This window comes from Dermacentor andersoni, chromosome 8 (genome assembly GCF_023375885.2).
Source record: "Dermacentor andersoni chromosome 8, qqDerAnde1_hic_scaffold, whole genome shotgun sequence".
NCBI classification, from domain to species: domain Eukaryota; kingdom Metazoa; phylum Arthropoda; class Arachnida; order Ixodida; family Ixodidae; genus Dermacentor; species Dermacentor andersoni.
In genome coordinates, this window is record NC_092821.1 from 123,252,460 (window position 1) to 123,277,459 (window position 25,000).

General features: G+C 47.7%; 1 protein-coding gene across 2 annotated transcripts in view; it reads right to left on the minus strand.

The window, feature by feature from the left end:
• Window positions 1-25,000, minus strand: part of Ca-alpha1T (Ca[2+]-channel protein alpha[[1]] subunit T) — a 410,459-nt gene that overhangs the window by 195,064 nt on the left and 190,395 nt on the right. The window lies entirely within an intron of this gene.

Sequence of the window (25,000 nt, forward strand, 5' to 3'; positions counted from 1 at the left end):
CTCGCTTACATTTTAGGATGCTCCCCGAGACCAGGGAAATAGACAACACACGACATTGAAGACTAAGCTAGTGGTGCGATTACGACGACGGTGACACTTTGTCGACTGATAGCTAGGACAGGTGCATAACTAGGATAGCTGGTCTTCGTGACAACGACGCCGAGAAGGACTGCGGCGCGCTTGTGAAAGGCGAGCTGCAAACGAGCACGACGACAACGGCGGCAGGACGGTGACCTTGAAACCTTGAACATTTCTCCTTTATCGACTCTGTATGGCAAATCTCATATTTATACCTATTCCAGCCTGCCCAAGAGAACCAAATGAAGTGTGGACTTCGAGTTTTACAAGTTTTAAGAGAAGCGTCCAGCATCTGGAATAAACAACAACGCGAGGGGCGGAATAAAGAGAAAGAAATAAAAATAAGCAAGCAAGGCCAATGAGTGGGGATTACGCTTCCTTCAGACGTCGACATCTGCTATTACAGGATACAGTGACCCGCTTACTTCTACAGAGCGGTGATGGTGCGGTCCGCAGCACGTGAACAACCAATGCCGTGACTTGCTCCTGTAAAGCGTGCACCACCTCAAATAGACTCATTAGAAGGTGCAGCCGAACAATTAGGGGACAGGAGGCGATGTTGGCTGTGCGGGTGCGTGTCCGTAAACGCGAATGCCGTCTGTGGAATACCAGGTTCCCGGAGAAGACTACGGCAGCAACATCGCCACTAGCGACATCTGGTGACGCAGCGTCTAACCAGAAAACGCGCTCAACTAATACTGCAGTGGCTTAAATATCCTACTTCAGTGCTGGCGCAAAGCGTTGGTAGCGGCATGACTAAAGTGCGGTACTGTGATGATTCTTTTTCTTTAAGGACAGTACTGACGTGACACAATTTTTTTTCGAAGACATTTTACTTGTACTCGACGTCACAAGATGTCGATACCAGCTTTTCTCCCTGTAGAGCATCTGGATCTTCTAAAAGTTGCGAAATGTTTTGATCTCGCCACCGAGCTACCCGATTTGTTCTGATACTCGTAATGATTTATTGGCGTACCCTTTGAAATGGGGCGGTGGCAAATAGTCCCCTAGCCTGCTTAATTTAATTAGGTATGCGATACATACTTGGTTGATGTTGATGATGAGTTATTCGCATGCATCCCCTTTGAAACCTGGCGGTTACAAATAGTCACTTAGGCTGCTTGAATTATTCAGGTATGCCATACATGCTAGGTTGATGTTGATGCTGGTTTATCGGCATCGCCTTTGAAACTGCGCAGTGGCAAATTGTCACTTAGGCTGCTTGAATTAATCAGGTATGCCATACATGCTAGGCTGATGTTGATGATGATTTATTGGCATCCATAGCCTTTGAAATGGGGCGGTAAGAAATAGTCACTTAGCCTGTTTAATTTATTCAGGTATGCTATACATGCTTGGTTGATGATGATGATGCTGGTTTTGCAGCGAAAGCTGTATATGACTAGCCTTTCGTAGTTTTTTTCGGCGTCCGGCAACAGAAACAGACTTAGCGATTTCTAACAAATCCATATGCAACAGGTTTCATTGTTTGCTTTGTGTGTGATTACGTACGAGTGCAGTGCGGCGGCGCAGATGTCAAAATACGGAGCAGTTAAGAACGCTGGCCCTGAAATTAAATTGTGGGGTTTTACGTGCCAAAACCACTTTCTGATTATGAGGCACGCTGGCCCCGAACAATAGCGTCACGTCAAGCTTATTGCAGTACAAAGCAGGAGAGGTATCGGCGCTAAATAAACAGCTCCGTTATCGATGGGGCGAACACGTACAGTTCGTGCAACTGAAGAACAACATGCGTACGAGGAGCGCCGGATGGAACAGCAACGAGAATGTAAACGGCGCCGGCGCGAAACGACCACCGACGAAGAACGTTCCCACGACGCTGGACGAAAACGACATTCGCGAGCCCAGACAACCATTACACTTTGTGAAGATGAAATGGCATCGAAAGCACTTTGCTCTTTGTTTGAGAGCTCCTACTGTCGTCAGCTTTCGCTGGCCATTCTATCTTCACAGAGTGGAATGGTTCTAATTTTTATTGGCGTCCCCTTTGAAACACTGCGGTGTTTCAACTGGGCTGCTTGATTTAATCAGGTATGCGATACATGCTAGGTTGATGTTGATGATGATTTATTGGTACGCATCTCCTTTGAAATGGGTCGGTGAAAAATAGTCACCTATCCTGCTTGATTTAATCAGGTATGCGATACATGCTTTTTATTCCAGCATTCTTGTATACGTCTTCTTAACTTATTTTTTCTCTTCCTCAAAACTTCTCCATCTGCCTCGCACAGCTACCTATGCTTGAAACGAATCGGGTCGTATCAATCTCTTCCCTGCTTTTTATTCCACCAGAAGATAACCTAGAAGTTAACTTCAGGAAACGATGCGTTTAGCACGCATCGTTTCCTGAATTTTTAACCGGCGCGTACGTACGTTCACACCCGGATGTGCCCTTTGATATGATAAGGCCTTCAGCGTGACAATAACTGATTTCGCAGTTGCGAAGTTCTCCTCCGTTCGTTCATGCAAAGGGAAAGGAGGGAACGACTTTGAAAGAGACTAGACTGCGAACGCCCTGGTTGTCTGCCTAAATGTCGCACAGCTGCTTGAAAAAGACAATGCCAATTTGTCGAAACGTTGGCTCCCGCTTTTACCTTGTTCTCGCTTTGCTCAACAGCTGCTTAATGTAAAGCGGCTCTTAGCACTTGGCCAGAATAAATCTGTCTCCCTTGACGCAAACCACGAGGCGTTGCCGCCAGTTGTCCCTACACTTACAAGATCCGGGGGGAGGAGGGAGGGGGGAGGGGGGGCTTTATGCTCCTGGCGTCCACGGCTACCATTAATGCACGAACCCACAAACGTTAAGAAAGTTTACGGACGAAAAACGTCTCTAATGCACTGCGTATAGCATTGGCCTACTCGAAAAAGAAGCGATATACGAAAAGAATGTAACTAGAAAAGCTGCAGGGTGGTTTAAGGAGGAGCGGCGAAAGAGGCAAGTAGCGGGAGAGAGTGTGCTTTCCTTTCAAAGAAAGAGTTAGAAGACAGGAGGACAGGCATAAGCTTGGATGTCACCGTCAACTACCATATCGCCCGGGTCAACACCACGGCGAGAAGCGCACACGCAAAAAATTATAAAGAACGAAAGAGACAACGATGAGATAAAGGAGACCACCAACCCTGACATCTTACGCATGGAAATGTTACACCGGGAGAGGAGTCAGAGCCACGTCAGATGGGTAGCAGGGTTCCATATCTGTAGTAAACGAAGAAGAAGAAAAAAAGAATGTGTCCGGGAGGATAAGTGTCACAGGAATAGTGTGACTGGGATGCACAAAATAAGAAAGACGCTAACGAGAAAGTGAAAAAGAAAATACTGCAAACATGTGAAGGGTAGGTAGTTTCTAAAGAGTCCTTTCGGCAGCTTAAGCTGACAATGTCGACAATGTTTCTTTCTTTTTCTTCGTTCTTTAGGGGGAGATGCTGTCATGCGCGCGGCATAGGGGCTCGGCAAGTGGGTTCTTGTTTTGCTGTTTGAACGGCGTCGACTTGAGGAAAGCTAGCTGAGCGCCTGTGAAGTCAGTGCCCGGTCTCTGCTCCGACTGCCATGAACGGGCGGATAAGTCGCTGCTGCTGCTGCTGTATGTATGTATGTATGTATGTATGTATGTATGTATGTATGTATGTATGTATGTATGTATGTATGTATGCATGTATGTATGTATGTATGTATGTATGTATGTATGTATGTATGTATGTATGTATGTATGTATGTATGTATGTATGTATGTATGTATGTATGTATGTATGCATGCATGCATGCATGCATGCATGCATGCATGCATGTATGTATGTATGTATGTATGTATGTATGTATGTATGTATGTATGTATGTATGTATGTATGTATGTATGTATGTATGTATGTATGTATGTATGTATGTATGTATGTATGTATGTATGTATGTATGTATGTATGTATGTATGTATGTATGTATGTATGTATGTATGTATGTATGTATGCATGCATGCATGCATGCATGCATGCATGTATGCATGTATGCATGTATGCATGTATGCATGCATGCATGCGTGTGTATGTATGTATGTATGTATGTATGTATGTATGTATGTATGTATGTATGTATGTATGTATGTATGTATGTAATGTTAAATTTAGGTTCACGTTAAAGAACTCCAGGTGGTCCAAATTTCCGGCCTCCCTCACTCCGGCCTGTCTCATAATCATACCGTGGTTTTGGCACGCAAAACCCCCCAAAAAAGCGTGTTTGTATGTAACGACACGCGCTAAAAGCCGAGTATTTTTTTTTCATACGGATGTTTGATAGGCGTGGAGCAACATTCGCTGAAACCTTTTACTGCACGCGTGCACATATTTAACAAAATGGTAAAGGAAAGCTACTTTGGTCTGTTATAAATTTGTCCGTGCACGACATTGGCCGTGTCATTTTTCAAAACCCGCCGTGGTTGCTCAGTGGCTATGGCGTTGGGCTGCTGAGCACGAGGTCGCGCGATCGAATCCCGGCCAAGGCGGCCCCATTTCGATGGGGGCGAAATGCGAAAACACCCGTGTACTTAGATTTAGGTGCACGTTAAAGAAGCTCAGGTGGTCGAAATTTCCGCAGCCCTCCGCTACGGCGTGCCTCATAATCATAAAGTCGTTTTGGCACGTAAAACCCCATAATTTAATCATTAATTTTTGAATGCCGGAAAAGACGCATCGTACAATAATGTGGCATGGTTTTATGCGTCCTGCCACATAACGAAAGCGGGCAACGATTCCTGTCGTTGTAAATAACAGTGATATTGTCACCAACGATTAGTGTCAACGCTGTTGCACTTTGAGGCAGGCGGATAAAAGAAAGGTTTGCCTTGCTGTAGCGATATGTGTTACCAAATACACACTGCACATGCTACACGTGTCATGGACATGATGAGTATAGTTTTATTACCATTATTTCTGGTGTTATTATACATGCACACATATATAAACACCACAAAGAAGGAAAGAAAGAAAGAAAGAGAAAGAAAGAAGGAAAGAGAGAAAGAAAGAAAGAATGAAAGAAAGAGAGGTATGTTTTGTTCTAGCAATGGTATCGTAAAGGGACGTTACGCTACAAGCGGAGTACAAACATTACAGAACGAGTGTATGTCGGCACTAATTAAAATTGCGATTATTGTGCAAGCATCAGCTCCTTTATGAAACGGAAATACCTGCTCGAGCAAGCCAAGTAGTCTAATAACCATGCCAGTGGCAGATGTTAAGGGCTACAGTAAACAGCTCTGAGCCTACGTTAGAAAGACCCGTTTTGAAATGGCGACACAGGCTTTGACGAGGATGCGCGTTCTTTCGTATCAATCTTATCGCTTAGGCCCAACATTAGACTGTCTAATCTTTTTTTCGAAGCACGAAGCTGGTACACCGTTCGAGGGCTTTATCGGCCGAGAAACAATGTGCCACGGAGACAACATCTAATGGATTGAAGATTAACGGTCCTTCTTCACGTCCCGGAGCGATCCTCTTAAAGGGTGTCGCTCGATTCTTAGGTAGGGACAAGAAAGCGGGTGAAGTCAGTAGGGGGGTAGAAGAGGGGCGGCAGGACAAATTGTCCACCCACTTATCGACTGATAAAGCCATTATCTTCTTCGAGAGGCATATAAAATGTCGTTTAAGGCTACTTGGCTCTCGATCCCAGTGTCTAAGTGAAGAATGGTGGAGGCAGACAAAGAGCAAACGTGAACGCCTAAAACGTGAAAAATAAAAGTGCGAATGAGAAAAAAAGAAACAGCGGGCGCGTTTATTGGCGCGTATGTATATGTATATAAGACAAATGCGTTTCGCCTCTCGCTAGATGCGTGCGGCAAAGCCAAAGCTGGGCGCAGTTGCTAGCTAATGCAGAGTGCTATCGTAACGATGTACGGAATTCTAGCGATGCGTCTAGTGCAGTGTGGACGGGGGGTAGAGAAAGGCTTTACTGGCGTCGGTCCTGTCGTTTGTGTCCTTCTTCTGGCCTTGTCTTTTGCACCTTGCCGCTACTCATTCAACACAAAGGCCTGTTGTGCGTTTTAAAATTCCGGTCGTATGCTAGCCTTACAGGAAGCAAGCGCTAATGTAGGCCAACGTTGGCCAATACTGGCCCTGCTTTGGGCAATGCTGGCCTAATATTAGCATTTCGTACAACCGGCTTTCAGCGATACTGTAGTTCCATTGCTCGTGCGTCTAATGCGAATGAGAATGCCACAGGCCAGCTGATAATTCAGCATAAGGCTTCACTTTTACACAGTTCCTTATGAAAGAGACAAAAATATGCATAGTATGCACCAATTCATAATTATATGGCATCGTATAAGAACCAGCCCCCTCGCATCCCTCCCCTTCGTATGTCCCCATACGAACCCCCGTGACTGTACGAAATAACGATGCGGATAGTATCTGTATTTTAGCAGGCTTTCTATGTGAACTGTTAGGTGCTTGTTATTCGAAGTAATCTGTTGCCAAAGCTTGCACCTGTCATATCTCTGACCACCAACCTTTCTGTTCAAGACCACAATAAACCTGTGCTTGACGCACAGGAGTGGCTGCTGCGCCAGCAAAGTCCAAATTTATTTCCTCTGTGGTATTCGATTGAAACGAAGAAAGAAACGACTGCACAAGGATGGCGAATCGGCGCCGGTCGGAACTTATTCACTTGCCGCGCGCTGCTATCACGGATAAGAAACGACGGGAGAATGCGCACAGAACCTTAAGTCATAAACGAGCATAAAGAAGATGACCTGTCGAACTTAGTGGGGAGGAGCATTGAATTCACGACGATCATCGTCGTTTTTTTATGAAAAGGAATGTAAAAAAGAAGAAGTGGATGAAAAGAAAGCTTGTCTTCAAAATTTGCGTTTCTTCTTCTTTTTTTTTTTTTTGCTTGCGCCGCAACAGCATGATCACCGACGTGGAGAGAGTAGGAGACATGACAAGGGAAGACAAGTCCAGTACACGGCGGGACGGGACTGAACGGGACCGAACGGGAAGTGAATTCGTCTCCAGTGGCAGGTCGGTGCAACTGCATCTGTGGGACGTGGGCCCACTGCTCCGCCGGAACTCCCCTGCTTCTACAAAAGGAGCCAGAGCAACGTCTGTCCCTCCTTCCACATCCTCGATGCTCGCGCGCATGTTTACGTAGAGCACGCATTGGGAGTGTCATCCAGCGCCACTGGTGGCCACGCTGGCGGTTGAGCATTCATTGAACCGCAATCACGGCGAGAAGTACGGAAGTCTTACAGCTGGCCGCCAATGATTCAACCCATCCTACCTAAAGACTTCACACTGCCTGCACGAGGAAAAAAACAACGACATTTAAACGTTGTCTGCAGCTTCGACGCCTGCGAACGAACTGATGTGAAGAGGCTATCGATTTGCCTCCTCCGTCGATATTGCCGCTTGAACAGACGACGACAGACTCTTGAAATGTGCCTTGAGCAGACTTAAGGGGACAATCGGCCACTTTTTTTCTTTTTGACCGAGTCAAAAAAAAAGAGGCTCTGGAAGCCTGGCCTCGCAGCTCGTCAGCTCAGAACTGCCGCCGGCCGAGCTCTTCCACAGCATACGCCAGTGCGACCGACTTTGGGCACGCTGCACCTACTATTCTGCGCGTGATTGATATAGACTCGTGTCGTTTCTTTCTGTCTCTCTCGCTTTCTGTCTCCTTCGCTCATCCATCTCCTCGCCCGTGTAGGGTATAGTAAACCGCGGACAAAGTCATCCCAGCTCTCTCTCTCTCTCTACCTCTCTCCGACACGTAGAGCAAACGTTACCCCGCCAAGCTCCGAAAGAACCTCCACTTTCCAGCGCGCCTCAAGTCGCCTCTGTAGCATCTCGTTATGCATCGTAGCTTGGACGACACTGCACGTATTTTATTAAGGAAGTCGGGCGAGCAGAACGCGCGTGCAAGCGGCCGGCAATTTCTCTTTTTTTCCCCCCCAACGAAGTATACCGATTCTGAAAAAAAGAACGCCCAGGAGCGACGACGACCAAGGCGGACTTCACGGTTCCGAGTGCCTGAGCTCTTCTTCGTCGATCTTTCGTCCTTTGTTGTTGTTGTTGCCGCTGTATTTACGGCGCTCTCGTTTTGTTGTTGCCTCCTTACGCATCAGCGCGTCGAAGCGCTTTGCGTAGATTACGCGCCATTCAAGTAGGCGTACAGCGCGCAGGTCGTCACCAAGGCAAGGGAGAAGGAGGACCTGCAGGAGGGCGTTAGTCTTTTTGGGACGCTCGGAGGGAGGAGACGCGGAGCGGTATATAACGCGGAGGTGATTGAGAGGTGTTTCAAGCCCGCCGCGTGGAGGTGCAGTGCCTCTCTGTTCTCGTTTCGTACACCCCGTCGGGAGTGCGTAATGCCTGGCGAGCGCAATTTGTCCGGGTAGAGTTCCTAAGTACACCATTTTCCCCGGGAGTGACGCGGGGGTACAAGGCGCCCTGCGGAGACGTTCTGCGCGTGGTCCTTCTTTTTTTTTTTTTTTTTTTTTTTTGTCGTGAACCTCGTGCGAAATGGCCCCGACCACCAAGAGGCAAAGAGCCTCGCTCTGAAAAACCTCGGCGATGTCAGTGCGAGCGATTAAGGTCAGATATGATTTGCGACAGCTGCTTCTTTATTTCTTGCTGTAGTGTTAAACGCAGTTTTTTTTTCGTTCTTTTTCGGCCGCGCGCCGATTTGTGACGCCTTCCCCCACCTCTTCCCATTCCCCATTATAGGCCTTCGAGCCATCCCTCAATAAGTACATCTTGTCATCGTCATGATGTTCCGTTTGCGCGTTGCATTACAAATCGAAATATTGTCGCTTTTATCTTAGACGTATGCGGTGTGCCTGAAGTAACTCGCAAGCAGCCGCATAAGGCGTCGGTTGCGCAAATATGGGCGAATTCAAGCCGAAAAGGCATTGGAGCGATTGATTGATTGATTGACTGATTGATTGATTGATTGATTGATTGATTGATTGATTGATTGATTGATTGATTGATTGATTGATGGGTGCGTGGATCGCCCCAGAGCAACGCAAGGGCTACGACGGACCCAGTGTAGTGGAGGTGTGCAGAAGTGTTTTTCACCCGGGAAGTTTTTTTGTTTTTTTTTTGAGTTCCCGAAAAGCTTGGTACACGAGTAAGCTAACGTTTCGAATACATCGCCATGCCGCCGCTGCAATCATGAATCGAACCCACTGCTTCGTACTTCGAAGCGAGGCGCCACTCTGCTACGGCCTTTAGCGGTTGGGGGTGAGCAGCGTTTGAAATCAATAAATAAAAATAAAGAAGAAGGCGTAAATACATAGTGAGCGAACTGCTCACGCGGGCGTAGGAAACAATAATACCGGCAGTATGTACGAAATAAGGAGAAGTTTGGCAAACCATCTACTCTGCATGTTCGGACATGGGTAGCCAGCACTGAGGGTACCGTGAAACCGCGGCCGAAGCGCGCGTCGAGGGGTCAAATGCAACGGGCATTGCGGTCGGAAGAACGCCCTCGGAGGTGAAAGAAACATAGCCGTGGTTGAATGGCTTTTGATGTGAAGCTGAACGAAGAGTGGACACGGCAAAAGTCTGCCGGATTTTTTGTCTACCGTATTCCTTCGCGCCAATCTATAGAGTTTCGTACAAAAGAATAATTACTGGAGGGAGCTCGAGCGATAGTGTCCGAGGAAGCTACAAGTATGGTTCGACTGCAAGCAATGCAATTGCCTGTACAATTCAGCAAATCGTCCCGAATAATAATAATAATAATAATAATAATAATAATAATAATAATAATAATAATAATAATAATAATAATAATAATAAAAAGAATGGTTCAACTTGCAACCAGCATTAGTTACGTGCACTTGCCTAGACTATACGTCCTTCTGGCTTCGCGACTTGGGAAATTCACCATGTATTCGACAAGTTATTGTGGCAAAAGCGGAATCGTTCGCAACATTGCGCATGTGCTCGGAGACTCGTTGTTTGCCGCGTTTACAGAGCTCTGATTGGTTGAAAATAAAAAAAAAAGAGAGATAAAGCGCAAAAGATAGCTCCGCGAGAATGTCTAGTGCTACTGAGCATGAAGACCAGACAAATATCCCCGTGTCTACCATTATTCTTATGGTATAGCGGAATGAGCTGTAGCGCCAAAGTTTCAGAGTAATTGTTGTTGAAAATTACGAATCCCGTGCGCCAGCGTATGTCTTCATTCGCGGCCGTATGTGTGTGTGTGATCTCAGTGTTTTCGTTGGCTCATGCAGCCCTTTGTCTGAAGCCTCTTGCGAGTCATATGTGTAATCACAGAAGAAGGTGGAAAAAAAGAAAGGCGAGGAAAGTCGCGGTGGTGCGCAACCGTACCTCAGAGCCAAAGACCGCGTCCTTCTCGGCGTACACGCTAGATGGCGCCCCAATACCACACTGCCCCAATACCTTGGTAGGATATTAGGCAGTATAGTAGCAAGAGCTTGGTGGCGCAACCCACCGGCCCGTTCCAAAGGGGACGCTCATAATATCCATCCATCCATCCAGCGTCAAACACATGGCATTCGCTTCACCAAGGCGCCTAGCGTATCTGCTCCGATTTCTACAAAGCACGCATGTTCGTTACAGTGAATATAGATGGCTCGCACTGACGTCATCCTAGGCGCCATGTTTGTGACCCAGCACGGTGAAAAGCTGCGTCCGTGACGTTACGCGCAAGCTATCTATATAGATGGCTTGCGCTAACGTCATCCTAGGCGCCATGTTTGTGACCCAGTACGGCAAAAAGCTGCGTCCGTGACGTCACGTGCAAACTACCTGCGATTACGACAAACACGTGGTGACTCATACTTCACGAAAGGGCCGTCATACTTTGACGAGGCATTTTACCCCGAGATTTGGTTGCTGAAGTGTACCGTTATGGGCCTCAAGACACAAGAGTGGGCAGTCCAGCAGGCTCGAGGGGCGGCGACGAGGCAATGCCTCGAAGTCCCCTTATGGGAAACCTGAGCCCGGGTCGTTAAACATTCCCGGATTTAAAGTAAGGTTGTTTCCATCCATTCACGGACGAATCGAACGCGCACGGGACAAACTCGTAAATGAAACAACACAGCGCCGTTTCGATGGAATGTTCTTTTTTTTTTGGTCAGTGTACGTTTCGTTTCCCTCTCAGAAAAAACACTATAGGTACATCACGCGTCAAAATTTCTGGCCCGGGCGCACGAGTGTGTCGGCCAACCGGCTCGAAGCACAGTTATCCGACATCGGCGTTCAGATATCGCCGTTCGTGGCTCAGTCGTCTGCAACAAGTACCACGCCTTTCTTCGCGTAGTGTAAGGCACGTTCCGTTCCGCGCCGCTTTCCGCTATAGGGACCTTGCATCCGCCAGGGGCCGCCACCGTCGAGGCGACGCTCAGCTCCCCCGCGTGGCCAGTTCGTCTTCCCTGTCAGGAATTCTTGTAGGTATTATTGCAACCTACCACACAACACTGCGTCCTACTACTTTTCTGCTGGACCATTTCTGCTCGAGAAAGACGCGCAGAGCTACTTCGCCAGGCCGCGCACAAGGCTGCCGGAGCTGTCGACTGCCCCCGCTTTCCTGACAGGGACTCGAGAACATAATGACGAGCACGGAAAAAAAAAAAAATCAGCCAAGCTTGTTTGAACACGTTCAGATGAAAGACAGCGGCAAGTGTGCGTAACAGCGGTGATTTTACCCGACGTACAACTTGGGACGCTATACACCAGTAATTACGCAACCCGAGCTCCTCTGCACTAAATCCCTACGCCGCATTCATTACGCGCCGTGAAAGAAAAAGAACCGGAGTCACCTAGCGCAAATTTTTGCAGGATGTTTTTTTTACTTTATCAATTCTATTCTGTTTGCCAAAAGCTCGCGCGTTTAACGTTCGAGCGGTCCTTGTCCGATGTTATTTTTTTTCCAGCACACACACGCACAAAAAAAACGTGCACAGCTCACTGAACGAGCGCAAACAAATGTTCTATTCCTCGCGTCTGTATAATGCGCATGTGTTACACGAGCAGCATAATCTAATCGGCGGTAATGAACGATCATTCTGTCATCGCTGACGTACCAGTAATCTGGTTACACGAATGCTCAGGCACCGCTTCATATATTTCAACGAAATGATGATGCGAGAAGAAAAGAAAAGAAAGTAAGCGAAGGCACGGATACACTCCAAGACTAGAACAAACAATCAAGAGGGAGAGAGGAAGAGAGACAGAAAGAACGGGAGGAAAGAAATAAACGCAAACAAGCACATCAGAGGAAACTGCCACGCTGGCAGTTTCTGCTCGCAGGATTATCGCAGCCCGCAAACCGGGCTTATTAAAGTGCGGTCCGTTTCCCTTGCAATACTGGATTGCGTCTTTCCTCTTTTTTTCGCAGTCTCTTGCAAATGCAGGCCTGACACGGAGGATCGTAAAAGCTAGTACGAGCAATGGTGGGAGCGGTTGTCAAGGGGGCACTGGCAATCAACCCCGGCTCTTGTTGTCGCTTCGTCCGCAAAAAAATACGAAAGAAAAAGAAGAGAAAAATACCAAGAAAGAGAGAAGGAAGAGAAACTTCAAGCATCCCTTCTCTCCCTGTCGTCGTCAAGGAATAATCTATTAGCGAAGCAGGGAGTGTGAGTGGGACACAGAAACAAAATCTCGGTGCAAGAGGTGATCGAGCTTGCGTATAAAAGATAGCTGCGCTAACGAAGACCACGGCCCTGGTGCGTGCTGCCGACGGAGAGGGCCTTGGGGTGAGATTGTTGCTCAGAGAACGCTGTGGACGTTAAGCTACAGTGGGTGGCAGTGTTCCTTTCTTTTCCATGGTCGCTCTGTGGCAGTACTCCCACAGCGGTCCCCGTACTATCAACTCAGACTGTGACCGCAACCCCTCCTCCCCTCCATTTACATCGAGCCGACGAAGCGAAAGCCCGCACGTATATAGAGTGAGGAACGGGACAGAGAGGAAGAGTGGCACGAATAAAGATAAACGCGGCGCCAAATAACCTCTCGCACGCCTACGCTCTATTACTGCGGCCCGGTAGCTGTTTGCGAGGGCGTACGAGAAACGTGGAGTGGAGCTGAAGGAAAAGAAACGGGAAACGGGGAAAAAAGGGAGCGAGGAAACGGGGGGGGGGGGTGTCCCGAGCGAAGGAAAGGAGAAAAACTACCGAACGGAGACGAAGAAACAAGGGGGAGATGCGCACAAGTATAAAAAAGGAGCATCCAACGAGTGCCCTATACTGCCAAAACGACTGTCGCGAGCTCGCCGACCGCGTAGCGGTCTCCCCACCTTAATGGAACAGCGCGCGTGGCGGTCTTGCGCCGAGCGACCGCAAACACAGAGCGGCCCCACGCACAGACACGGCGCCCAGGAGCGAGGGAGCGCGATGGCTAAAAACAAAAACAAAACAAGAACAACAAAGAAACATAAAAACAATAAAGAAACATGAAAACAATAAAGAAGGGACAAAATAATGGCGGGGGCGAGCGATAAGCCAAAATGTCGTCTGCGTAGCCGAGAGCAGACGACAGGCGAGGAAAAGAAATAGGGAAAAAAAGGGGAAGCGCCAAGAAGGTTGGGGAGGCGACGACGTCAGCGCCCTCTAGCAGTGGGCTGGCGGCGAGCCGTGGGTAGTTGTAAATCCTCGCGGCCACCCGGGTGGTATGGCGGAAGTGGCGACCGTGGAGGCCCCTAGCGGCGACAGGCTGCAGTAGCGACATGCAACTTGGCACCCGAGATTTTCTTTCTTCTTTTTTTTCATTTTTGTATTAGCTATTTCGTCGACATCCTCGGCGCCGACGGAAGAGGAGTACGCGCGCAACGGCATTCTCGCGGAGATGGTTGTTTTGTGCGAATGCCCAGCGTAGCTATACTCACGCGCCACGTTCTTTGCGCGCTCCACGCATATACGTGCTCCACTGACGCAGCACTAATGCAACGGCTGCGCCGTCGGCGCTGACAGGCTTCCCGTTTATTGCGCCCAACACGCTTACACTGATCGGAGGCTGCATTTCACGGCCTGTCTCCTTCGCGTCACTTGTTTGTGGACTTTGTGGCTCTCGACTTTGTTTGTTCTTACCCTCCACTTGCGTCCGAGGGGCCCGGTTTGGTCTTTACAACAACGACAACACCAACAGCAATAAATTGCAGGCAGCTAACAATCGCCAGCTCTACTGTGGCATGCGTCTGCTTCAGTCGCTTGCATTACTTCAGCAGCGCGATCTCTGGTTTCGACCCTCGCTTTTAGCGTTTTTTTTTCCTTGCCAGGAATGAGAGCCCTATGGGCAAGACGCGAAACGAACAAAGTCGACCGGAGGCCAAGCCACAAGAACCTCGCTTCCGGAGTGCGCTTGCATACATGCAGGGCTGGGAGAGAAAGTTACCCTAAAAAAACGGGAGTGCCCTGTAAACATTGAGCCTCTATAAAAGAGCCCGGTCGGACGTGGTTGCTGCCTGACAATGCAGAGGGAAAAAAGAGGCACGCCTTGTCAAAGAGGCCGTGCTGGTTTACGATAGCTTTTCTTTTCTCTCTCTCGCCTTACTCCGGCCACAGTCGTCCAAGAAGTTCTCGCGTGGATGCCTCGTGGCTCAACACGCAAGCAAAACGGGACCGGCGTAAATAATCAAAACGAGACAAAGGAAAACGGGACAGCCTGGGTTTAGAGGAAGACGTGGTCGTAACAGTCCGGCACACACGACCTGAATGACTTGATAGCGACATTTTATGGCATCGAAACGGGCGACGGAATCGGGAAGGGGGGTCGGGAGTCGGAGGGTGACGCTCGAGAGGACAAGTTCTCTTTGATGCGCGGTGGCAGAAGAGGAGGGTGAGCAAGGACTTGAGAGGTGTATACGGAAAGGCGGCGCAACCGGTGTTTGGATCGGACGAGGGCATACCGAGAACGAAAAGAAAACGGGAAATCACGTGCGCAGCATCGGCGCACAATCATCGCGTACTCGCGTGTCGTCGCGATTTTGAGGACGAGCGATATGACTGGCGAAGGAGTTTGCTGCGACGACGTAAAAAAAAAAAAGAAAAGAAAATGGAAGAGTCACGACGCCTTCGAATATCGCAGCACGAGGAAGTAGTTCAAGAGACAGAGGGATGGAAGGGACCGGCTGAACGCGAGTCGGAGGGAGGGGGAGGGGGAGGGGGCGCTTTCATCGCTCACGGCGACGACTGTCGAGCGAAGGCAAATGTTTAGCGGTATGGCGTGCAATAGCGCGCGCTGTTGATGTCTCACAGGGATATTAGGCATTCTTTGGGAATTTAACCCAGTTTGTGGTTATGTCCGCGCCTTAAATTTCTCCCGCCGACTTGGATCACTAGGTGGCGCATGGCAGACTTGCATGTACCATATGTACTTCACACTCAAATTACATCTATCTACGATGCTTTTCAGAGTATTTTGGTATCTTGGTAATACTTTGAGAGAGAGTATTCGTGCTCTAACAAAAAAATTTCAGAGTATCCTGCATTCATTCTATTTCGAATACACAGAAGGGAAATGTCAACCCATTTTAGCAGGAGAGCACAAGACCGACCCACCTGGCTTCTACAGACGCAATACCTTTCTTCAATACGAGCAGGTGTTTAACGCAGCGTAACACTCAAGCTTGCTGCACCAAGCGGTCAGGGCCACCGCGATGCATACGCGGAGGATTGTCTTTCGTGAGAGGATTAGGCTAACCCCGTAGTTCAGGGTACGTGCCACTACTGGGCACGACCGACTGTGCGATGGCCCTCTTTCGCGCGAATTTGGGATCAGTGGCCGTTGAGGCCGCGAAGACTCACCGTCCTCAAGGCGCGTGGACTGCTTCGTCCTCCTCCCCTACCTGCGTGTAGGTTAAGGGGCGGGCACCCCAGCTCGGTGGAACAATAAAGTTTTCAATGAATCAATCAATCAATCAATCAATCAATCAATCAATCAATCAATCAATCAATCAATCAATCAATCAATCAATCAATCAATCAATGAATCAATCAATCAATCAATCAATCAATCAATCAATCAATCAATCAATCAATCGATCAATCAATCAATCAATTGATCGGTGGGTGTGCGCGCGCCTGCGTACGTGCCGTACTGTTCAAAGAACCGGCCTTTCGACGCCAACTTTGGGTCGCTGGGTGTAACATGCGCGCCCTCTTTCGTGATATGCGGTACGTAAGACGTATCGACAATTTACCAGCGAAGCGTAAGAGAGACTGCGAATAGTATTAAAGTCGCCAATTATGCCTCTAAAAGATGCAATGCGAATTGTTATAGGAAGGCGATGGCAGGGTGGGGAAAAAATTGCCGTGCGGAGATTCGCTAGGGCGTCGTCGCTGTGAGGTCGTCTCTACGAGGTGCAAAGGGCTGCCGCTGGTGCGACTACGCTAGCCGTCAAAGTGACTCGGTGCCCACGAAGTGGGGTGGCCTTGCTTCTCGTATGTTATATATATATATATATATATATATATATATATATATATATATATATATATATATACTCATCGACTGCTTGCTCATTGGCTATGCGATGCTTGGCAAGTCATCCATAATTTGCCCGCTTCTCTATGGCGACCGCGCCAGCGCGAGGCGGTGAAAAATTCATTGCGACATCGTGTTTCTTTTTTTTTTTGGTCTTTTACTTACTCTTCCCGACACCATGCACTTCGCGTTGTTTCGTGCTCGCGTGGACGAAGCAGAAGCGAGCGAGTGTTCTGATTAGCGCATTCGGTGGAAGCAGAATAAACTGAGGAAGCGACTGGGCTGCGAAACTCGGATTATGTGAGAAAAAAAAAACAAGAACGCGAGGAAAGCATGATCGATTTAGCGCCTTTCGCAGCACGTTGCGTTGACCCTATAATTCAACTGCCACGTTCACTTATGGAAAAAAAGACGGCCGAAATCTGGTTTTAAGATGAAACCTGGACGTCTGAGCAAATTTTATGCGCGTTCCACGATAATATTTTCAGCTCAAAACAACGAGCTTCTGTTTTGCAATTAGCATATCGTTTCTATATTCGTATATGCGTGTTCTAGAAAAAGCTCCACGTGATTCATTACTACCTGTACGCCCGGATTTTTTTTTAAACTCAGGGTTTCGCACCGAACAGTTTCGCAAGTGCTGCGACTGAAGAGTTCTGGCGTAGACCGTGGGTTCATCTAAGGATGACACACCAATGCCGGGCTCGCTGCTGTTCCGAGGGACAGCTGCCGCGTTGTCTCGGTGGCCGTGGCTTTGTTCCGCCGAGCACAAAGGTCGCGGGTACGACTCCTGGCTAGCGCACACGCATTTCGGCAAGGATTGCTGATAGATTTAGGTACGCATTGAAGAAACCTTGGGTGGTCTAACTTAATGCGGAGTCACCTACTGTGACTTGACTCGTAGTTCAGGTGCTGAACTTCAATCAATCAATCAATCAATCAATCAATCAATCAATCAATCAATCAATCAATCAATCAATCAATCAATCAATCAATCAATCAATCAATCAATCAATCAATCATTTCCATAACACCGCATCCTTATCCTACGTAGACTTACTTGTAGGACTGACGTTGGATACCAATTCTCAATGAATGAATGAATGAATGAATGAATGAATGAATGAATGAATGAATGAACCAGTCATTTAATATTCTGTGCAAGAACACTTCCGCAGCGTACGCTTGCTAGTAGGCTTGTGATTTGTTACAGATTCGAACTCGAGCAGGGTGCAATCAATCAATCAATCAATCAATCAATCAATCAATCAATCAATCAATCAATCAATCAATCAATCAACCAATCAATCAATCAATCAATCAATCAATCAATCAATCAATCTGCTGTGTATTATCACATCTGAAGACTTTGCGCTTGTTTGTAGACCTGCCATTCGACACCGATTCTCACGCAAACAAGAGGTGCGATCAATGAATCAGATAATCAGTCATTTATCTAAACTTACTTTTTTTTTCCTGCGGCGCTTGCTCGCTTCAAGGCCTTACGCTCGGTGCCGATTTCTATGCTCCTTCAAGGATACACAACGTTAACGGCGAGACTTGAGCTGCCACCATTGACGTGGTGTGTGTGTGCGTGCGTGTGTATGCGTGACAGAGTCATATTGTAACGTTCAAGCTCTTACCATTGTAACCTAACCTAACCTCGCAGCCTAAACCTCCTAACCTGTAGCACTGTCGGAGCTTCAGTGCTCGTTGTGCGCTAGCCTTGTCTCGGTGCGGGGGCGGATTTATTGATGACAGATCACGAACTGCCAGAAACAGACCCATTATTAATTGTCGAAGCCAAAAACGTGCCATCTCAAATGGCACCTTCAGATCATTAGCGCTCTGTGGGGCGACAAACTTGTTCCTAATTACTCAACGCGGATTTCTGGAAAACGGGACTACCGTTCTTTTTATCCCCTTTTCTTTCTTTCCCTTTAAAAGTAAAATAACCAGCCACAGCTGTAGGCCCGTGACACTTCCGCGGATTTGGGTGGTGCGAATCGATGGCTGCAACTGGCATAAAAAAAGGAGAAAAAGCTCGTCAATCAGTGTTGTCAGGCGTGACGGCTGTATAGTTTGCATACGTCACATGCACAGGTAAACGAACGAAAAAAGAACAATACCGGACACGTCGCTACAGTTTGTGAAGAAAATTGCGTCCCTCGCTGCGAAAAACGGAAACGCATAAAAGCGCCACGTTTTTCTCCGGCTGCTGGAAAAACATTGAAGAAGCACGTACCCCGGATGCATTGGCCGCGTGATCTCCACAGCAGTCCCGCGTTTCGTAACGCGTTCCAACGCGAGCCACTTGAAACACGGTTTCGATTCTACGGTCCGGCCCGTTCTTACGTAACACCGGCGGCTTGCTGCTCGCGTCGACGAGCCGACGGGGAGAACATGCACGCGCGAAATAAACGAATGTACAAGATGCCCGACGCTGACGTAAAAACAGACAGCGCAGGCCTATCGACATTTGTACAACCGTAGGCGAACGCTAAGCCTAACTTACCGACTGTCGCGTTAAGCCTCGTTGGCAGGAAATATGTACTTGCGTCTAGGTTACACGTTTTAAAGACGTGGACAACAAGAAGAAAGAGACACAGGAGCTTACCGTCAACGTGACTTTGAAAGCTTTTTCTTCTTCTCGGTGTGGTCGTTTGAAGACTTTTTTTTTCATCCAGACAGCACTTCACGTGGATAAGCCTAACGTCGCAATATTTAAGCCTCGGCAAATAATAGTCTTTTCTACCGAAAGGCGTCAAGATGCTGTCGAAATACCCGCTGCCTGCAGCTGATGCCGTTCACAAGATGATATGGAGTTTCAAAATGCTACAGAAATGTGCTCAAATATTTATGGTGCAGGCTTTGTGGGGCTTAAGCGAAGTGATAGCTGTACTGCAATAATCTATTTACCTAGCAGCATTGCTCGTTGTTAAGTGTGAGCGCTGTATTTCTACAGTATTCCATCTTGCGTATTAGGCATCGTTGCACTTTATCTTTATGCAACACAATGTATGGATACTTCTGCCCTGTTGCACTGTAAGTTTTGCGCGATGAATTAGAGATACGATAAATGAGAGGCTCAAGAAAATATAGCATGAGTCCTGGGCAAACAGTCAATAAGACTTGTGACTGCTATTAAAAGTTTGCGGGCTTACGGATCTCGGAGGAGCATATGACATTCAACAGGTTCCGGACTAGAGACTTGACGAACAAGTAAGTGTACGTTACTGACCCAAATAAAATTGCCTAGGCCGCAGCAGGCGGTTCAGAAGTCTGCGACGTCACAGAACGTTCATACGGGAATTTGAATGATGCGTCGCTACCAGTATTCACGTTTGACGTTCTTTCTGGCATACCAAGCATACGCTGGGTTCGAGAGAGACCTATTGGGAATTGGCAGAAGCTCGATAGGCCCATCTACAATAACTTCAATCTTGAATAACTTGTCAAAAAGAAATAACCATTTCGCGCCTACGCTACCTAATAACTCTTATGTAGAATATAACTGGGATCTGTTTTCCAGAACACCGGAACATAAAAAGAAGAAACGCATTCTAAAGAACACTTATGACGGTGAATCTTCCTGGACATAACACAGTTTCTGCACATGTATTTGACTGATATGACCTTATGTAGTACCCCGAAAGGGGCCTTTAAGGGGTAATTAGTGATGATGATGATGATGGATCTGTTGATGTTGGCTGCCTTTTTCTCATTTCGTACGTTTACTGCAAAAGAGACTTACAAATAACCGCATCATATTGCGCTTTTCATTCTTGCACTTCGAGCTACTCATGTTACGCGTGTATCACTGTTTTTGTCACATGCGTCGTGCTGATTGCAATCCACGCCAAAATGCAGCTTTATGCCATAGTTTCCGTGTTTTTGAACCCCGACATAAGAGTTGTGCGCTGTAAATTTTGATATTATTTGCCACGCCCGGCTGTTTTTGTAAAGGACGCCGAAGTCTCCGTGAGGCTTGTCCGCCTTTGGTTCTGTCTTCACTCTTTTCCTGAATGGAAAGAAAGTGAAATTCAAATTTAAGCTTGATTGTTCTGGTCCTTTAGCGCTATGTTATATTCCCGCCGTACGTAGCCCGTAGCATGCGAAATTCCAGGTGAATATGAACTGTTTCTGCATGAACATTAATTTTGCGTATGCGTGTCTGTGTGTGTCTGTGTGTGTGTGCGTTTGAGAGAGAGGCTGTTCGATGAAAACTTTGCGAGAAGTACTCAGTGTGCAAACCATCGATAGACTTTTTCATTTAATGGTCCGGAAAACGCCGGCGGCGATAGCAGTTTCCAACAGTGTCTGTGCATTCAGACGATAACTTGGGGATTCTGTGGAGCTGGTTGCAGACAAGGTCGTTCCCAAGGTAGCTGTTGGCGGCTTGGCGCAGAATTAAGGCTAGCAGAAAGCTGGCATAATTCCCTCCACTTTTAATCTCGCTTAATCCGGCTGTATAGTCAGTGAGTTTATTCAAAGCCTGGCGTTGTCTCGTTGACGCCCGTTTTAAACCGGGGATTACATTAGTCGCGGTGCGAGTAAATATTTGCGTGTTATGAACTAAGAGAGAGGGAAGCAAGATGGCCGTGCTGTTCGCTCTAGATGAATGTTCCAGACTGTTTCGTCGTTTCAAAAGCGAGATTGCGTAGCGTGGCTGGAGAGGTGGTTTCCTGTGCTTATTACAGGCAGTAAAAGGGGTAAACAGCCTGCCTTGTTGCAGACGAAACTAATTCGTGCCCGACGTGTCAAATTTTGTTTCTTGGATTGAGACAAGGTAAAGAGCTTAAAATCGATCGAGAGACCGAGGGAGAGAAAGAAAGATAATTCGTTCACACCAAGGGCTTTTAGGAACAAGCGGTAAACACAACCCGGAAACTTTAAGTACATAGCGCAAAAGAGAGAAAAAAAAATGGTGCGAACCATTAGCACAAAGAAGCGAAAGCGTGGCTTGTTTTCGAGCCTCCGCGCCCATCGGCGGTTTTTATTTGCTCTGCTCTAGCGATGACAGGGATCTGTGAAAGACGCGCGGTCGGATTGGCACCAGTATCCCCGGGGATTAGAGAGGCGGCCGGCCGAGGGATTAACGCCTAATCTGGGCTACAGATAATGGGCTGCGAAGGGCGAAAAGAACGAGAGCAGACCATGCGTTTGAGGTGTTCGCTCCTCCTCAGGCAATTATCTCTTTTCCTACTCTACGAGCTTCCTCTTTCCATCTCCACTAACTTCCGCCACAGACGTGCCGGAAGCACCCCTTTTTTATGTGTACAAGATTGTTATTAAGCGAAGCCAGCGTTTCCGGCATTATAGCAGACGACGTCGTCCGTTCGGTGAGAAACGCGTTCAAGGCCGTCTGCTTTTCACGAATGCCGTCTGCTTTCCATCTGCCGGCACCGGGCTGAGAAAATATTTACCCGATTCCACTCGACCTTGTTTATTCTTCGGATAAACCTGACCGGTATTCCGAGGATACCGAATTCCAAGACTCCTTTAACATTTAATATAGGAGATCAAGTCGCGAGCTTAAGTCGTAAGAGCAGCTTGCGAGCGTTTGCTCATTCGCTAGCTGCTCGATCGACGCCGTGTGACGCTTAGCGAAAGGGCAGAGCTTGACCTAACGCCGGAATAATGGACCACGTGATTGCATCGTGAATCTATGTCGAACAGCAAACGTTTGGAATACGGCAGCGTACTTCGATACAAGGATGTGACACAGTGAACAAACACGGGCGCTATAACGTTCGCTATGTGTTCGCTGTGTACATATCTGTAGGGGCTCCTTACAGCGTTCGTGTTCACTGTGTTACGTCCTTGTGTCGAAGTGCGCTGTCATATTTCATATGATTAACCAGATAGCCCTCCAGTATGCCTTAAGCAAATGTTTGGCGGTAAATTCACAAGGTGCGCAGGACCTACGGCTATGGGCTATGAGGGATGTAACTGCATTGAAATTGCGCCAGAATAATTTTGATGGTCCGATGGATATTTCGCACTCACGCGAATCTGAAGCACACTAGCGATTTTCTCATTACGGTCATAGCAGAACACAGCCACCGCGGCGGAGATTTAGTCGCGCAGTCTGGAGCTCAGCATAACGGCACGTCCAGGCAGTCACCGCATAGCGGGTACAGCGATTCTTTAAGGATCTAGGAGAAACAGCCTCGGCATATCGAACAAGATGTTGCCTCGAAATTATTCCAGAAGTCGCCCGCTCACCACTCAAGCGTTCTAGACAGAAATGTCGCTGTGTGTACAATTAAGTTCCTTAAAACGAATGACACACGCGCACGCACACGCACACACGCACACACGTGTTCTGCTCCGTTTACCGCGTTGGGAACTCGTTTTTAGCGTGATGCGGGGCCATCTGGGTTGGCCATCCTCTCGTGCCACGTGGTGCAGGCATTGGACGATATTCCGCTCAGCAAAACGTTAGGAAATGCCACACTTCCGGGGCGCTCAGAAGTATCATACTGCGTACTCCTCTCCTCAACTTGCCAGCTTGAAACTGCGTGGATCAAAGTACTCCCGAAAGGTTTCTTATTTTTGTCTTAGATGCCACTTCGAGACGCCCTCGCATCAGATTTCGTCCGGGTCGTTGCAGGGAAGCCCCATCTTCGCTTACCCCCTTTCGAACATATCCCCCACCGAATGAGTGCAGTGCAGCCTAACCTCTTCCGACCACTTGAAGGCAGCTCAGAAATATAAACGCCATTTCATTCTGTTCTTGTCCCTTACTGGGACGTTACGAACGTCAGAAACCGGATGTGAAGCGTCAGATATGAAGGTGTGAAACCATGCGTCGTACCTTGATCATGCATCTTCGATTTTTTTTTCGCGTCAACTCGCGGTAATCGAAAGAAAATTGGCGGGTTTGGTTCCGTCTCTGACGACACAATAACTTAAACCAAATTGGCTTCAATTTTGCCGAACGCGAGCCGAACCCCCTTAAAACCCTTTCATACAGTGCAATATACATACGATTTTACTTCCAAGATGAACATTTGATGTGATAGCTTCCGAGTTAACTTGAAAAAAGAAATTAAGAAGCGACGTGTGATGGTAAAGCAACTAAGAGGTATGCTAAATTCCCGTAAGCAGGCTTTACCACACAGCTACTGGCTCTAACCAGGATGGCCGCGTTTTAAGTGGTAACGCTCTTAAACCTGCGACAAAACCTGAATCTGAAAAGACCTGGACCTGCGTTTTCAAAGCTTGGTTGGTCCGAGGGAGCGAAGGTTCCAGGAAGGGTGTCAGCAGCACCCGTGTTGTCACCCCAATTACGATTCTAACCCGAGTTTCACCCATCGTTGTGTCACACTAGGTGAGTGGGAAAGCCTGCTTACGAAATTTCGCGTTATTCCCCATTGGGATACCAGGAGATCGAGGAGGAGATTGAAAGACTGCCAACAGTCGACGAGCAACAAGAGCTAGAATGATAGGGCTCCCATTGTATGCAGCTCATATTTTTCAGTTGCCTAATAACCGTCGATTGGAGTGTTAGCGGATATTAGTGGCGGACAATTAGCAAGCCACTTCACCTCATCGTTCAAACATGCGATAGAATTCGGCTGTAGCTTTCATCGCAGTGCACAAAAGTAGTGCGCCGAAGCACCCAGCTCGGCTGATTTCGCGCTTTAAGGGAGCACCGTGGTGCGGATCTGTGGCGTGTTCGGCTGGGAAGCACACTTTCTGTGCGTTGAACGGACAACGTCTGTTGAGCAGGGTGCTTCCGCAGAACGGACGGGCAGCGCAGAAAGTCGACGTCGTCAGCGCGATTGGGAATTAAAAAAAGCAAAAAGCAAAATGAAAAAGAAACAAAAAAAGAACAGAGACTGGGTTACTGAGAAAGAGAGATAGAAAAGAAGCCATTTGGAGGAAGTGACCGTGTGCGACCGAACGATGATGCTGCGATGTCGGCGGACATAAAAGAGGTCGTGGTTTCTGGCGTATTTTCGGTGGTCTATTCTGAAACTGCCATTTCTTGCTGCTCCGTCTCGGAATGAACGAATAGTTCGGGTGATCTGATGCAACCACGAACGTTTCTCTTTTCTTTACTTGCGGATTCGATGCAATTTCTTTCGGACAGGTTGCACTGACGACACGGCACTGAATCGGCAGAATGTACATTCTTTTTTTCCCTTTTTACGAGCACAGTGGAAGAAACGACATTGAAAGAAGACAACTAGTTGTGTAGGATCACTAATGCTGTGCCAAACTGTACCTTCACACAAAACTTCCGCCGGCGTTCAATGATTGGCTATGACCTTGAACAAAAACATAATGTGTATTTGCGTTGGGAGATCTTGGTAGAAGCGGATTAATTGCAAGCGCAGGTAACAATACATTATAGTGATACAGATTCCAAACGGGAAAGTTAAGGTCGAGATCAGATAGGAAAGAGGCTGGACAGCGATAGATGTAGTAAATTCTCGTTAAATCAAGCAGGTTAGGT